This window comes from Lycorma delicatula, chromosome 11 (genome assembly GCF_047948215.1).
Source record: "Lycorma delicatula isolate Av1 chromosome 11, ASM4794821v1, whole genome shotgun sequence".
NCBI classification, from domain to species: domain Eukaryota; kingdom Metazoa; phylum Arthropoda; class Insecta; order Hemiptera; family Fulgoridae; genus Lycorma; species Lycorma delicatula.
This window is the reverse complement of record NC_134465.1, coordinates 67,313,602-67,327,045: the sequence shown is the minus strand read 5'-3', so window position 1 is coordinate 67,327,045 and position 13,444 is coordinate 67,313,602. Positions and strand designations below refer to the sequence as shown.

At 31.7% G+C, this 13,444-nt stretch overlaps 1 protein-coding gene across 1 annotated transcript in view; it reads right to left on the bottom strand.

Annotated features, from left to right (window-relative positions):
• Positions 1-13,444, bottom strand: part of LOC142332003 (uncharacterized) — a 369,173-nt gene that overhangs the window by 271,082 nt on the left and 84,647 nt on the right. Inside the window, exon 3 of the mRNA XM_075378058.1 lies at positions 10,214-10,470. The gene's annotated coding sequence lies outside the window, so the exon portion shown is untranslated. The remainder of the gene's footprint in view (positions 1-10,213; positions 10,471-13,444) is intronic.

The following is a 13,444-nucleotide window of genomic DNA, read 5'->3' as shown; positions in this document are numbered from 1 at the left end:
GCTACTGCAATGAATCTTGAAGCTTAGACTACGACGGATAGTACAGTGCCTGTTATCCAAACTGAAAACATTCAATTTAGTTTTCACGCGCAGTAGCAAATTGCTTTCATATAAATACAAATTATTTTGTGTTACTGGATGATATTATGGATTACTTCGAAATATTTTTAATTTTGCTGTTTATACTTTATAAATGATTAAATATTTTTCCGTGAAAAGAATTGTTAAGGTATATTTTTAGATATTATAAAAATGTAGGATTATTCTCAACACGTATTATAATTACATCAGCTGACAAATGCTAAATGATAAATTAACTTTATTTTATAACTGTCCAACATATATATATATATAGAATATAATCTATCGTGATTTTATTTATTATAAAAATAAACACGGACAAGCTAAGTATTATAACTCGGGAAATGAGTCAACTTTCTTAGAATCATATAAAGAAACAATATAGCTAAATTGTTTGCTCTGTCTCATAGTTTTCAAATAATTTAGTAAGCAAGTTTAAAAGTTTGACTTCTGATTGCAGAGGTCAAATGAAAGCGGAAAATTATGTAAAATGGACATAAGAGATGTTAATTCCAAATTTTCCCGATAATTCTGTCGTAATTTCTGAAAACGCATCCTATTACAATGCCTCTTTAGAAAACTCACCAATTCCCAATTTAAGAAAAATTAGATATGATTACGTGATTGAAGAAGAATTCTGTTCCTCATTCTTTCTTAATGCTGAAACTTGAGTCGTACGAATTGGTAAAACTAAACATGGAAAATTTTACTGTGTATGTATTTGACGAACTTTTACGGAAAAAAAAGAAGCATGACATTCTCCTACTACCTCCATACCACCCGGATTTAAATTCTCCGTGACGGTTTGGTCAGAAGTTAAAGGATATGTAGCAAGTCATAACGTAACTTTTAATATCAAAGATGTTCAAAGGATATGTAAAAATAAAGTGTCCGACACGAATGAAAAAAATTAGAAGGTATATCGTGGTAAAGTTGAAACAGAAGCTGAATATATATGACAGCCACCCTCAGTGGTAGCGTCTCGGCCTGTCATCCGGAGGTCCAGGGTTCGAATCCCGGTCAGGCATGGTATTTATATACACGCTACTTGTCATTCATCCAATCCTCTGAAACAATGCCTAATGGTGGTTTTAGAGGTTTAAAAAAAAATGACAAGATCACATTGTTATCAGTAATATGGAATCATTTATTGTTGCTTTACACAAAGATAGTAAAAGTGACAGCGATTACGATGACGATTCTGATTCCTAACCTGGAAATTCAAATATTTCTTGTAAAGTGGCTGGATCTTTAATTAAAATAGTTTTATTTTGTTCAAATATTAAAAATAATAATTAGTTTGTGCTACAATTCCAGTTCCATTATTTAGAGTATTTTATCGTTATTTTGAACTAACTTTTGAATATCTGTTTGAAAATAAAATGGAACACTAGCACTCAATGAAGGTAATAAATTTTCATTTGCATGTAATACCATTCTACGTGTAGGCTTACTATTGTACAATTCCCAACTTCACATAAGCGCTTCTGTTATTCTTGTCACGTTAACAATTTTGAAATATGCGTAATAACAATTTTTTTTACGGAAGATGGTTGGATATTAATTAAAATTTTTTCAGCCAACCAATTTAATTTGTCATAACATATATATATAATTAAATCAAATTAAATTTTAAAATGTAATAATGTTCAAAATATTAGCTATACATTGAGGTGTTTAAAATTTCAAAAAAAATGTACGAAGGCCCATTCGCTGTTGGGTAATGAATCAAATGTTTTGCTAAAAAGATAGAATGATTCGAACTGCGGCTGTTGCTGCCCTAGCACCAAGCATCAAGACTGGTTACGCCATCTGTTTGTATGTTATCCAGTATTCTGATAAATATTTCGGTATATATATATATATATATATATATATATAAACACAGAGTGTATCATGAATTTCTCTCGGGATTTTCATAATCTATTTTACTTGTGAAAATAATGAAAAAAGTTCATATAAAGATATATCCTAAAATGCTTCGTTTGCGAGTTACAACTAGTGAAACATTTCGCTCGGATATCAGCTACCCCGGTGAAATGAGTTTGTACTGAATTTTTTAGGGTGTTAAGTAATGTGTTTATTACCGATTTAACAACGTTATTGTACGTCAAACATAAAAAACAAGGTTTCTTACCCCAATTTATTGGTTTTTACCCCATATTTCTCAAAAACTACTGCAGATACGATTCTGGGATTTATTTTGTTTGACTTTTTCAGGTCAAAAACCGTAAGAAATCATATTTCGTAAAAATATACTTTTCTGCATATTTTAAAATCAAGACCTAAGTAAAATTACAAGTAAACAAACATTGATGCATTCGGCGTCATCTATCATCTAGTGATTGAACATCTATCTAAAGGTTTGTTAATTCCTCGTACGAAGTAAAGGAAATATTACGATCACGAAAAATTTTGGTTTTCAGATTTCAACGGAAATAAACATTTTGATTAGTTTCGGCGTCACGTCTGTACACGTACGTACATAAGAATGTTAAAATTTCGTATTTAAGACTTTTGTAACATCTAGTTGTGCACCTCCCCTATTAATTGCAATCGACTGGACCTAAAGTGTCCAAAGAAGCCCAAAATCCAAAAATATTTGGATTTTGGACTTTTTTTTAATTGCAGTAATAAGCCCTCATTGAGAGCTTTCAACGATATATCATAAGAGGTACTTATTTTCATTGGTTCCAGAGTTATAGCCAAATAAAATTTTAATTAATGAATTATTTGGATCTTATAAGGGGAAGGCACTCGGTTCGAATTCGACTTCATCTCCATTTTTTTTAAATTTAAATATATTGATTTATTAATAATTAGTAACCTCTGATTGTAAAAAAATGTTTACAATAAATAATAATTCAATAACAATAAAAAAATTTCAGAAGTTATTAATGAAATAAAATTTTATGTAATTTTCATTTAAAAAAATTGTGTATATCTAATTTAATAGGCTTACAAGGAAGTCATGTGGTATCCACATAAGATATATTTTTTTTTAATGAATTGCAAACAACTGATGAACAGTGTGAGTGGTAAATCAAAATCTACATTCACAGGAAATCATTCCTTAGATCTTTTAAAATCTGTTTCTAAAGTTTCTATCGTCAGAAGTTTTGGAAATGGATTTCTTAATCGTTTATTAAATTAGTCTTTTATAAATTTCCAAATATATATATATATATAGATTAAATGAACACAATTGAAAATTTGATAAAACATTAACAAAATGAACATTGCGGAACTTCACAAAATTTAATCTTTCCCTTTTACCCATTCCCCATTTCACCTTCTCCATTTTCCCTTTTTCTTTTCCCCCTTTCCTAATTTCATTCTTACCATATTCTATATCCCCCTTTTCCCCTCTCCCTTTCTCCCATTTCCCATTTTCCTCTCCCTTCTCGATACTTCCTCCTTTCTCTTCTCCTTATCATCTTTTACCTTTCCCTTTCCATTTCTTTTTTCCCGTTTTCTCTTTTTTCTTTTTTCTTTTTTCCATTTTCCCCTTCTTCCCTTTTACTTTTTTTCCATTTTTCCCTTTCTCTCTTTTCCCCCGCTCGTAAATCGGTCCAGTAGTTTTTTAGTTTACAGCGGACACACATATTGGAAACACTGAAATGGAATCGTAAAATATTTAGTATAGCGTGTGCTGATTTTACGTCCAACAGATAGTGCTTTTTTCAAATAAAGCATTTTTTTACCTGTCACAGGTGTGACATCTTAGGTATATAAATAGTAGGCATACAAAAACACGCGCGTATTCGAATGCAATGTTGTGTCAAAATTTCAACGCAATCGTTGAAGAACTTTCGGAGATTTAAGATTTTGAACAAACGAATATTTACATTTTTATTTATATATAATTTAATTTCCATTTCCAAAATCGTTAATATAAATTCATTAATATTTTTAAAAACCCTATGGCAGCATATTTGAAATAAAAATCCGAAGCCGGAAAAGTTATAAATCCTTTGCCGGCTTTTTTCATTTAAAAAATCTCAAAATAGTAACCATTTTAAAATGTTTAAATCACCGATTGAATGAAGAGAAACTCTCTTTAGCTCCATCATATTGCATTTCGTCTGTGATGTATTTACGACGAAACGCGTTTCCCGATTTTAATAAAAATTTTCCGATAAGATTCCTTACTAAAATAAACGATATATATGTAGGGGTTTCTTAAAACCTTTTATTTAAAAAAAAACAGTTCGAAGTCGAGAATTCTAAGGTTCAAATCCTAGTAAAGGCAGTTACTTTTATACGAATTTGATGCTATATCTTGGATAACAATGTTCTTTTGTGGTTGATTTTCAATTAATCACACATCTCAGGAACGGTCAACCTGAGACTGTATAAGACAACACTTCATTTACATTCATACAGTTCATTCTCATGCATCCTCTGATGTAATACCTTACGATGGTTCCGGAGGCTAACAGAAAAAAGAATATATACTCGCAACAAATTGTTTATTAGTAATTTTGAATTACTGAATCCTGATTGGAAGGCAGCAGAATAAGACTGATTCACATAACAAGCTTTTCAATACCCATTCTATTACTATATTAGCCCTTAATTACTCACACAACCACAAAAATTTTAAATAAAAGAGTTAACGTAATTAATTATTTTAACAAATTAATGTGTGGAATCCTATCCGCGATTTATGTAAATGAAAATTATCGCTTTTTACAATTGATAAAATTTTATTTTTCGACAATGTAGATCTTTATTTACAATTCGTACCTTTTTATCAATTATTTTTGGGACATTATGACAATCAATAAGGGAAATTTTTATCGAAAATTTCAACTTTTTCTACAATTTTCTAGCTTGGTTTATTTTTCTACAACTTAGTGTTACTTTTTGAAACGTATAAACAGATACTTAATTTCTGTTACGTAACAAAATTTCCTAATAATTTCGGATACTATCACCTTTGAGTTATATTGTTTTTTTTTTACCTTCACATAGGTGTGCTTTTCTGTACATTATTATCGCTTTTTACAGAGATTTAATCATACTCTGGACCAGTTTCTTGTGTACAGTTAATAAAACGTATAACAAAATAAGCACACGTCATACCGAATATACACAACCTTGTATAACTGTCAAGAAATGCTGACTTAAAACATAGAACGTGATATGGAAATAAAAGGTGGTTAGTTATCGAAAAATATGAACAACGTCAGGTAACATTTATCAATAGGCGTGACATTAGATTCATAAGGTAACACATCGCGTAAATAATAAACTTTTTATTTACTTCTACTTCACGGTTTTAGTGAATTTATTATATTTTTAACTCAGCAGATCTTAAAATATTTAAAAATATAATAAACTTCTAAGGAGAGGATTTATATTTTAACAGATAACAACACTTTTAATTATTTTTTTACTAAAATTTGAAATCAAGGAACGACAATTTATACTTATTAGGTGAACAAAATAATAAAGATTTCTGGCAATCTAACAAAAAATCCTGAAATTGGTATTGTCATTGTTAAGAATAATAAGCAGCCGTAAGAAGTTTATTAAGTTTTCCTTGTCTTTTATACGAACATACGATGATAACCCGACCAAAATGCAAGTGACATCTTCATTATATTCACCGTAGGAATGTTTGTATAGTGAACATTTTTGTTTTTTATAGAGAGGAGGAATACCATTTACGTACATTGTCGGAGTGTCTGCGCCCTACCGACCAAACCTCCACCTCTGATAGTTCTTCCCCTTTCTGGAAACTGCTGTGTGGCATTACTTCAGAGAAGGGGAGCTTACCTTCTTGCACCGGACATCATAGTGACCACGGTTTCACCGCATTCAGGCGACCCCCACAGGTTCGGGAGGTCCCCTGGACAATCACCTGCATCCCAACCCCGTAGGGGAAGACACCCGCCTAGTGACGTTCCGGTCGCCACCTCCCCTCCGTTCCTTGCCCTTTTGGGCATTAACGGGAGTCATCTATCGTCCTCTAACTTTTTACATCTCAAAGTAATAACCCCGTCCTCGTTGGGATGCCATCGATGTAAATGCCCCGGTAGACATTTGCATCGGTGATTTAATAATTCAGCTTACTGCCTTCGCTGTAGGCGTCGTCCAGACATCTTGATTGTCCTACATCGTTTCCCTTTGAACTAACTAACCGAGCTCGCGGAAACGCGAACCCCGCGCCTAGTTCTACTTATTATGAGCAAATTCCGTGCAAATTTGAGGCAAAATAACGCAACATACCACCAAACATGTTGATCGCAACAACGAAATTTAGTCCTAGTTCCCTTAATAAACTCAACTTACACTCACCTGCAGCCCTGTCCTCCGCACCAGAGCTCTCAGGCGCCCGCCTGCTTTCTTGTTTGTTTCTCCACCCGGAGCATTTCTATATGGACTAAGTCGTACTAACCACAGCAAGCCAGAGCACTTCATTGGTTAGCCTGGAATCCATAAGTCCCTCGGGCGGGAACATAACCTTCATACCCAGGAGTACTTCAAGTATTTTTTAAAATTAGATCCAGAAAGCGGAGCTTACCTTCCTGCTCCGAACATCGGAGTGACCGCGGGTTCATCGTATCCAGGCAACTCCCACATGATCGAAAGGCCCCCTACACATTCGCCCGCCACCACCAGAGCTCCTGTCCTCCCCACCAGAGCTCTCGGCTATCTGCGTGCTTTCCTTGTTTCTTCCGCCATCCGAAGTCTCTCCATGACTGCTCTGGAATACCTGGCCGCAGTAAACCAGCGCTCTTCTTTGGCCAGCATTAAGTCCGTAAGCCCCTCAGGCGGGAATAAAAACGTCGTACCCAGGAGTTCAAGCATTTCGCTTCTCTCCATAGCGAAGCGCAGGGACACTCATATAGTGTATAGTATATAGTATAGTGAACATCATTATTTTCAGAAAAACAAACTTTTATTACGGTCTTTTTTATAGATATTTTACATACAGAGTGATTCACGAAGAATGTAACAATATTTAGGACATGTTCTAATGGTGAAAATAAAGTACATTTGAAAACTCATCGTTAGGAAGTAATGGCTGACGAAAGATTTCGTCCTGATTGGCTGCGCCTTCAGAATAATTAAGCTTGACTGTAATTTTTGGAACTTAAATTAAAGGATAGATTTATATAAACTTAAACGTTTGGTACACTATTAATGACAAAAAAAATGATTGGATCCATTTATTTCAATAGCCCATTGGGCTGGCCTAGTGGTTAACTCGTCATCACAAATTGGTTGTTTTACAGCTGATTTTCGAAGTCGAATGTTCTGAGGTTCAAATCCTACCCAAAGTTAGTTGTTTTTATACGGATTTGAATACTAGATAGGTACCGGTGTACTTTGGTGGATAGGGTTTAATTAATCACACGTCTCAGGAATGGTCGGTCTGAGTCTGTACAAGACTATACGTCATACATATCATCCTCATTACTTTGGACCGTGGAAGGGGTTACTTATTGTTCACTAGTTGAAGAGATTGCAACTTACAAATTAGGGAAATAAATTTATTTTCAACGAGAATCGTATTTAATCTTTTTGCAGTATAATTTACCAGCACGATGGAGCAACTCCATCCGTACTTTTCTCTAGCAGTTAAGATAATATTTAAATGCGACTATTTTAAAGAAGGGAGTTGGACGTGGCGGATCTATCGACTGGTCTCCAAGATAGCCTGATTAAAATCTTTGACTACTACTTGTTGGGCCACTTACTAGTATATGAACAAAAGTGCTATAAAAGAGAAGAGTTAGTTATTATCAGAATTATAAGTCCGGTACAACTAATTAAAAAAAAAATTCTGTTGAAATACGGAAAGCCACCAAAAACATTGTTCGCCGGGCAGAGTAACCATTATGGCGGAAGACATTTTCAGCAGTTTATTTGTTTTTGTATTTGTTATTTTAAAATATTTAAAATTCTTTTGTTTTTTAATATTCAACATTTTGTTTTGTTTAATACCTTTTGAATGTTTTCTTTCTAATAAACTTCGAAATTCTTGCCTTTGTATTAGGTGCATATGGAGTTATTCATACCATTCTTTCTCAGAATTAAACTCTCTACAACTTTTATTAATACTTTAAGTGTTTGCTACCCATTTAACAAATTTATTTTACGCTAAAAATAAAATAGTGTATTCTTCAACCCTAATCTTTTGTTTTTTACCCCAGATTTATCGAAAACTAAGTTCCAGGCTCTACAATTTTTTTTTTTTTTAAATTCGCTATAAAAATCACTTAACAAAAAAAATTTACACACAAATGCTAAAAATTATAAAAAATAAATCTGAAGATATCCTTCTAAAACATTAAAAATTTTTATTTTTTCATAAGTTGACAAAAGCAGCTGATCAACAATTCAGTTTAGTGTCTAGCATTTGAATATTTATTTAAGCAAAAAGTATTTAGAAATTTTTTTTTATTTGTAAATTAACAAATATATTTTATTCCAAACCTAAAAAAGTATATTTTCTGACAAAACATTTTCATGTTTCATCCCATTTTTCTTAAAAAACTAAGTAAGATGAGGTCTGGGACCACTTTTATTCAATTTCTTAGATCGAAGATCATAAGGAATTACCAAATTTACCTCTCGATTTGTGTACCCCAATAATTTTAGTACGGCTTAATTTCACAGTGGGAGCAGAAAGCAGGGAATTTCGCAAGCCGAAATTCCATAACGTTTTCTTTCCTATGTTTATATGAACTTTTTTCCTTATTTTTGGCTATAGAATCATCTCCCGAGAGACTAGCCTGAAATTTCAAATCAATCTGTGTACGAAATTTAATTATTTAATGAGTACTTTAATGAATTGGATTTTTATTTAAACAAAAAAGACAGAAAAGAAAAATAAAGCGTTTTTGGATATATGTTTAAGAAACTTTTTCCTTATAATACCTGGAATCAATTTCTAAAATTATCCTTTTTATTTATTTTTATATTTATAAAGTTTTGTTATAATAATCAAATTGTCAAGTATTTTTTTTTTTTATTAATCATATATTTTTATTGATAACTGAATGAATTAAAATGATAAAACCAGTTAACAGAGTTGAAGAAGTAAAAATAAAATATAAAATTTAAAAAAAAATAAAATAATTTTGGATTTTATCCAAATCGGTCATCATTCGGTTTATTAACTTAAAAATAAATAAATTTACATTACAATTCTTATACATTATGAGTAGAACTGTTTATTGGGGAAGTGATAAAAAATACTTTATTAATTGCTTTTTTACACGTGAATGTCATGGATCAAGTAATAAGTTACTGGTATTAAAAGATAAAAATATTTTAAAAATCAGCGGCATATGACGTAATCTTTTATATGGTTTTTATTTAAATTTATTACCAGATTTTATAAAAATAATTACTCTAAAAATATTTAAATTATTATTTATATTTTTTTTGTGTTATTCAACTATGTCCTGATATTTATTTAAAATATATTTTGTTAAATAGTGTGTGTGTGTGTGTGTGTGTGTGTGTGTTCACATACACACACACATTTTGATGCTGAATTTGAATTAAAATAGAATTTTTCTTAATTATATTTTTTTGTTATAAACATTCATAAATAATAGTATAAAATTAAATCATTTAACACATAAACTAATGTCAATACTAGTTACTTAACGTTTTTTAAAGGTTGATATTCCTCCGGAAGATATATGTTAAAATTTATTTGTTTATATTTAATTTAAATGTAGTTTTCATGATGGGTATATATTCATTATATTTATCATTTAAAATATTTTTTTTTTTAGTTTTGAAATATCAAAAATTAAATGGTAATAACATACTCACTCATATCCGCATTTCAAAATAATATAATAATTTTATAAATACCAGTCTTTACTAGTTTTAATAACACAAAAGGATTTTAAAATAAAAATAAAAAATTCCATTTTTTTTTCATCGCTAGTTAAATAATAATCTTCATCTCTTTCTTTTTTTTTACTAATCTTTACAACGTTTATCATTTTTATCATATTCTATTTCAGCGTTTCTCAACCTGGGGGTTCGCGGTGATATGAAAGAAGGACGCGAAATTACCTTACAACTCTACACATAAACAAAAGTTAAATAATTTTATGAGCAAAAAAAAATCATTTATTACAAACATTTTACTTACATTTTAAGTATCCAAATTTACGAGATTGTTGCGTTTGTTCTTTTTTTTATGAATTTCACTACAGAAATTCGAAGCTTGTGCGTAGGAATATGAATTGTAATTTTTTTTAGCGTATGAAAAATGTCATATTTGAGCAGGATTCGAACCTAGGATCTTCGGATGAAAGGCCGAGACGTTACCAGTCGCATCACGGAGGCGGGCTCCACCGTATCGCCTTTGCATTTAAAAGTTTTTCCATACGTAGATCACGTGGCAATCTAAAACACAAAAAAGCAAATTATTTTCAAGTGATAAAAGTATTAGTTATTAGCACAACCATAGACGGAAACCCCTTCTAAAAGAGGTGACGAAAAGGGATTAATATTTTCAATGCTATGTGACTAAACTTCAACGAGCAAGCCAAAACGTACCTAAATCTTCGGGTGTGAATTACAGTAAGATTTTATCGGCAGACGTATCTATTAGCTGGTCGTGAATTTCAACCGGTAACTTAGCAGTTGCAACAACATTTCCATTTATTTAATGGATTCAGTTCCATATCTTCAAGAAATCTTTTTATCTTCTGGGAACTACTCTGCCAACTGAATTTTTAGCTCACGAAAATGCATCTTCATGCATTCAAACTGTGGTGAATAATAATACCTTTTTCATCCAAATTTTTCTTAATATTATCGGAAGTGAGTGGAAACATAACAACATTTTTGCATTGAAAGCAATAATCCAAATATCAAGCTTCTTAATAAAAACATGGCCTTTGTCTTTCATTAATGAAATGCTTTTTATCAAGTCCGTATAAATTCACATTCAAGTCGTTTAAATGCGGAAATACATCAGCAAAGTAAATCAACAGCAACATATATAATACTGATTTATTATGTAAAAATATTGAAAATTTTTTTATCGTGGAAAAATATTAATTAATTTCGAAATCCCAATAATCGGGTTAACACTTTCCCCCGCGACAACCATCTGACTTCTGTATGGAACAGAAGAAATCTTTACTTTCACCCGTTTCATCGCATAGTTTAGCAAACAGCCTATTCTTTAATGATCGACATTTAATAAAATAAACCATTTTTACTGCTTCACAAAGAATTTGTTTGAAATTTTCCAGCATATTTTTTGTGGCAAGAGTACGTCAGTGAAGGAAGCAGTGCGTCCATTTCGTCCTTGCTATAAGACATCTTTCAATTTTTTCAGAAATCCACTGTTCTCTACAGTTGTCGCCTATTAATTGCGTATCAATAAATACTGCAATACATTTTCTCCAATCTATGTTAGGGTTTCTATTTAAATTTCTGGACTAATAATGAAAAAACAAATATTTATGATCGAAATTGGTTTTATTATTTTTCAAAATATTCTTAATAAAGATCAATACACTTTTGCATGCGTTTGAATCAATTTTCGAAGCACTTTTTCCACTCCGATTGAGGTAACTCCAAAACATGAGTTTTGAATGCAACAACCGCTTATTCGGGTGTCGAAAATCGTTGACCACGTAATTTTTTTTTTTTGATGTGTGTGAATAAAAAAAAGTCATTGGGTGCCAAATCAGGGCTGTACGGCGGATGACCCATCAATTCGATGTTTTGGCCGGTCAAAATTTCCTATGTTAGACTCGATGAGTGAGAGTTCGCATTGCCATGATGAATGATTCGCCTCTTCGACTTTTTCCAAATTTCTCCGAACACTTCTGGCAAACAAATGGTCGTATACAATTCTGAATCGACCGTTCTACGTTGCTCTAATGCCACTGTCGCCACGTGACCGATAATGCCGAAGAAACAGATAATGCTGAACAATAGTTGGAGGCAACTATTGTTTTGATGTGCTTCTTTCGCGAACAACTTTTGTTGGATTTGGCTCGTCTTGGAAGAGCCATACAGTCGATTGCAGTTTACATGTTTCGTCACCTGCATAGATGTTATACACAGCCTTTGATGCACCTTGAACGTATTTTTTTAACATTTCCTTGCACCAATCGACACGAACCTTCTTTTGAGCTTTTGTCAGATTATGCGGGATCCAACGCGAACAAATCTTCTTTACGACCGATGATCACGTAATATCTTATTGATGCTTGTCATACTAAAGCCCAAAGATGCCTCAATCTCACGGTATGTCACACGACCTCCGATGTTATGTTACATGACCGATAAAAATATCGTACCTTAGTTAATAGGCACAATATCGAATCGGTTTAGTCCTCTAAACATTGCCTAAAACTTTTGTCTGATACAATTTTTTGATAAGACCAACCCTTACGGCATGGGATGGCCAATATTGTAAAAAGATGGGCTTGTCGTATGCTGAACATGTGAAACTTTTTTCACGTGCAATCATTGTCGTATTGAGTAAATTTGAAGTTTTTCTTAACTTTAAGTTGGACATTTTTTTCATCCCCTACTGAGCACTGATGAAATCTAACTCCGCCTTCCGGAGTGCCGAAAGGGATTTTTTCTCAGCAGTTTTTACCTTATACGTACAAGTATATTATATGTACTTGTATGCCTCTATCAATAAATAAAGTAAACATGGGATACCTAGGGATAACAATCACAAATAACATTCTTATTAAGAAAACAAAACCTCGACTACTAATTGTACACACCTACCTAGAATAATAATGAAAAACCAACAAAAAATAATTTAAACAGGCATTTTTGGAAGATACAGTAAGACAATCAGCGATATGAAATTTAATATAACTTCTACACTTTATCTTGTAGTCCGGTACCTGTATAGGTTATATGATATGGTGACTTTAATACCTTCCACTTTGTTAAAAGTAACAGACACCTGAACATTACATAAAATGTGTAAATAATATTCAATTTCATATCATTGAGTAAATTATTCTTTCCTGAAAAAATGTCTGTAAGAAAAGAAAGAAAACCTTGTTTAACTATTTATTTATTGGTTTCATTATTATTCAAAGTAGATGTGTACAATTAGCAGTCAGGTATTTTGTTTAATTGTTTTTTAATGGTTATTTTATTTAGAACTTTTTTGTTGTTTTCGTAAGTTTACTATTCAATATAACTGTCATGTACTCGTAGATACGATAAATATAAGATTTTTTTGTTGATTTTTTGAAAAGTTGTGGTAATTAAATATAAATGTGAATGTTAATCAAAAAAAATATATATGTGCGTAACGTATATGTGTATCGATCAACTAAAATTAATATTTTAATTAAATTCAATTCTAAATTTTCGTATAATATAT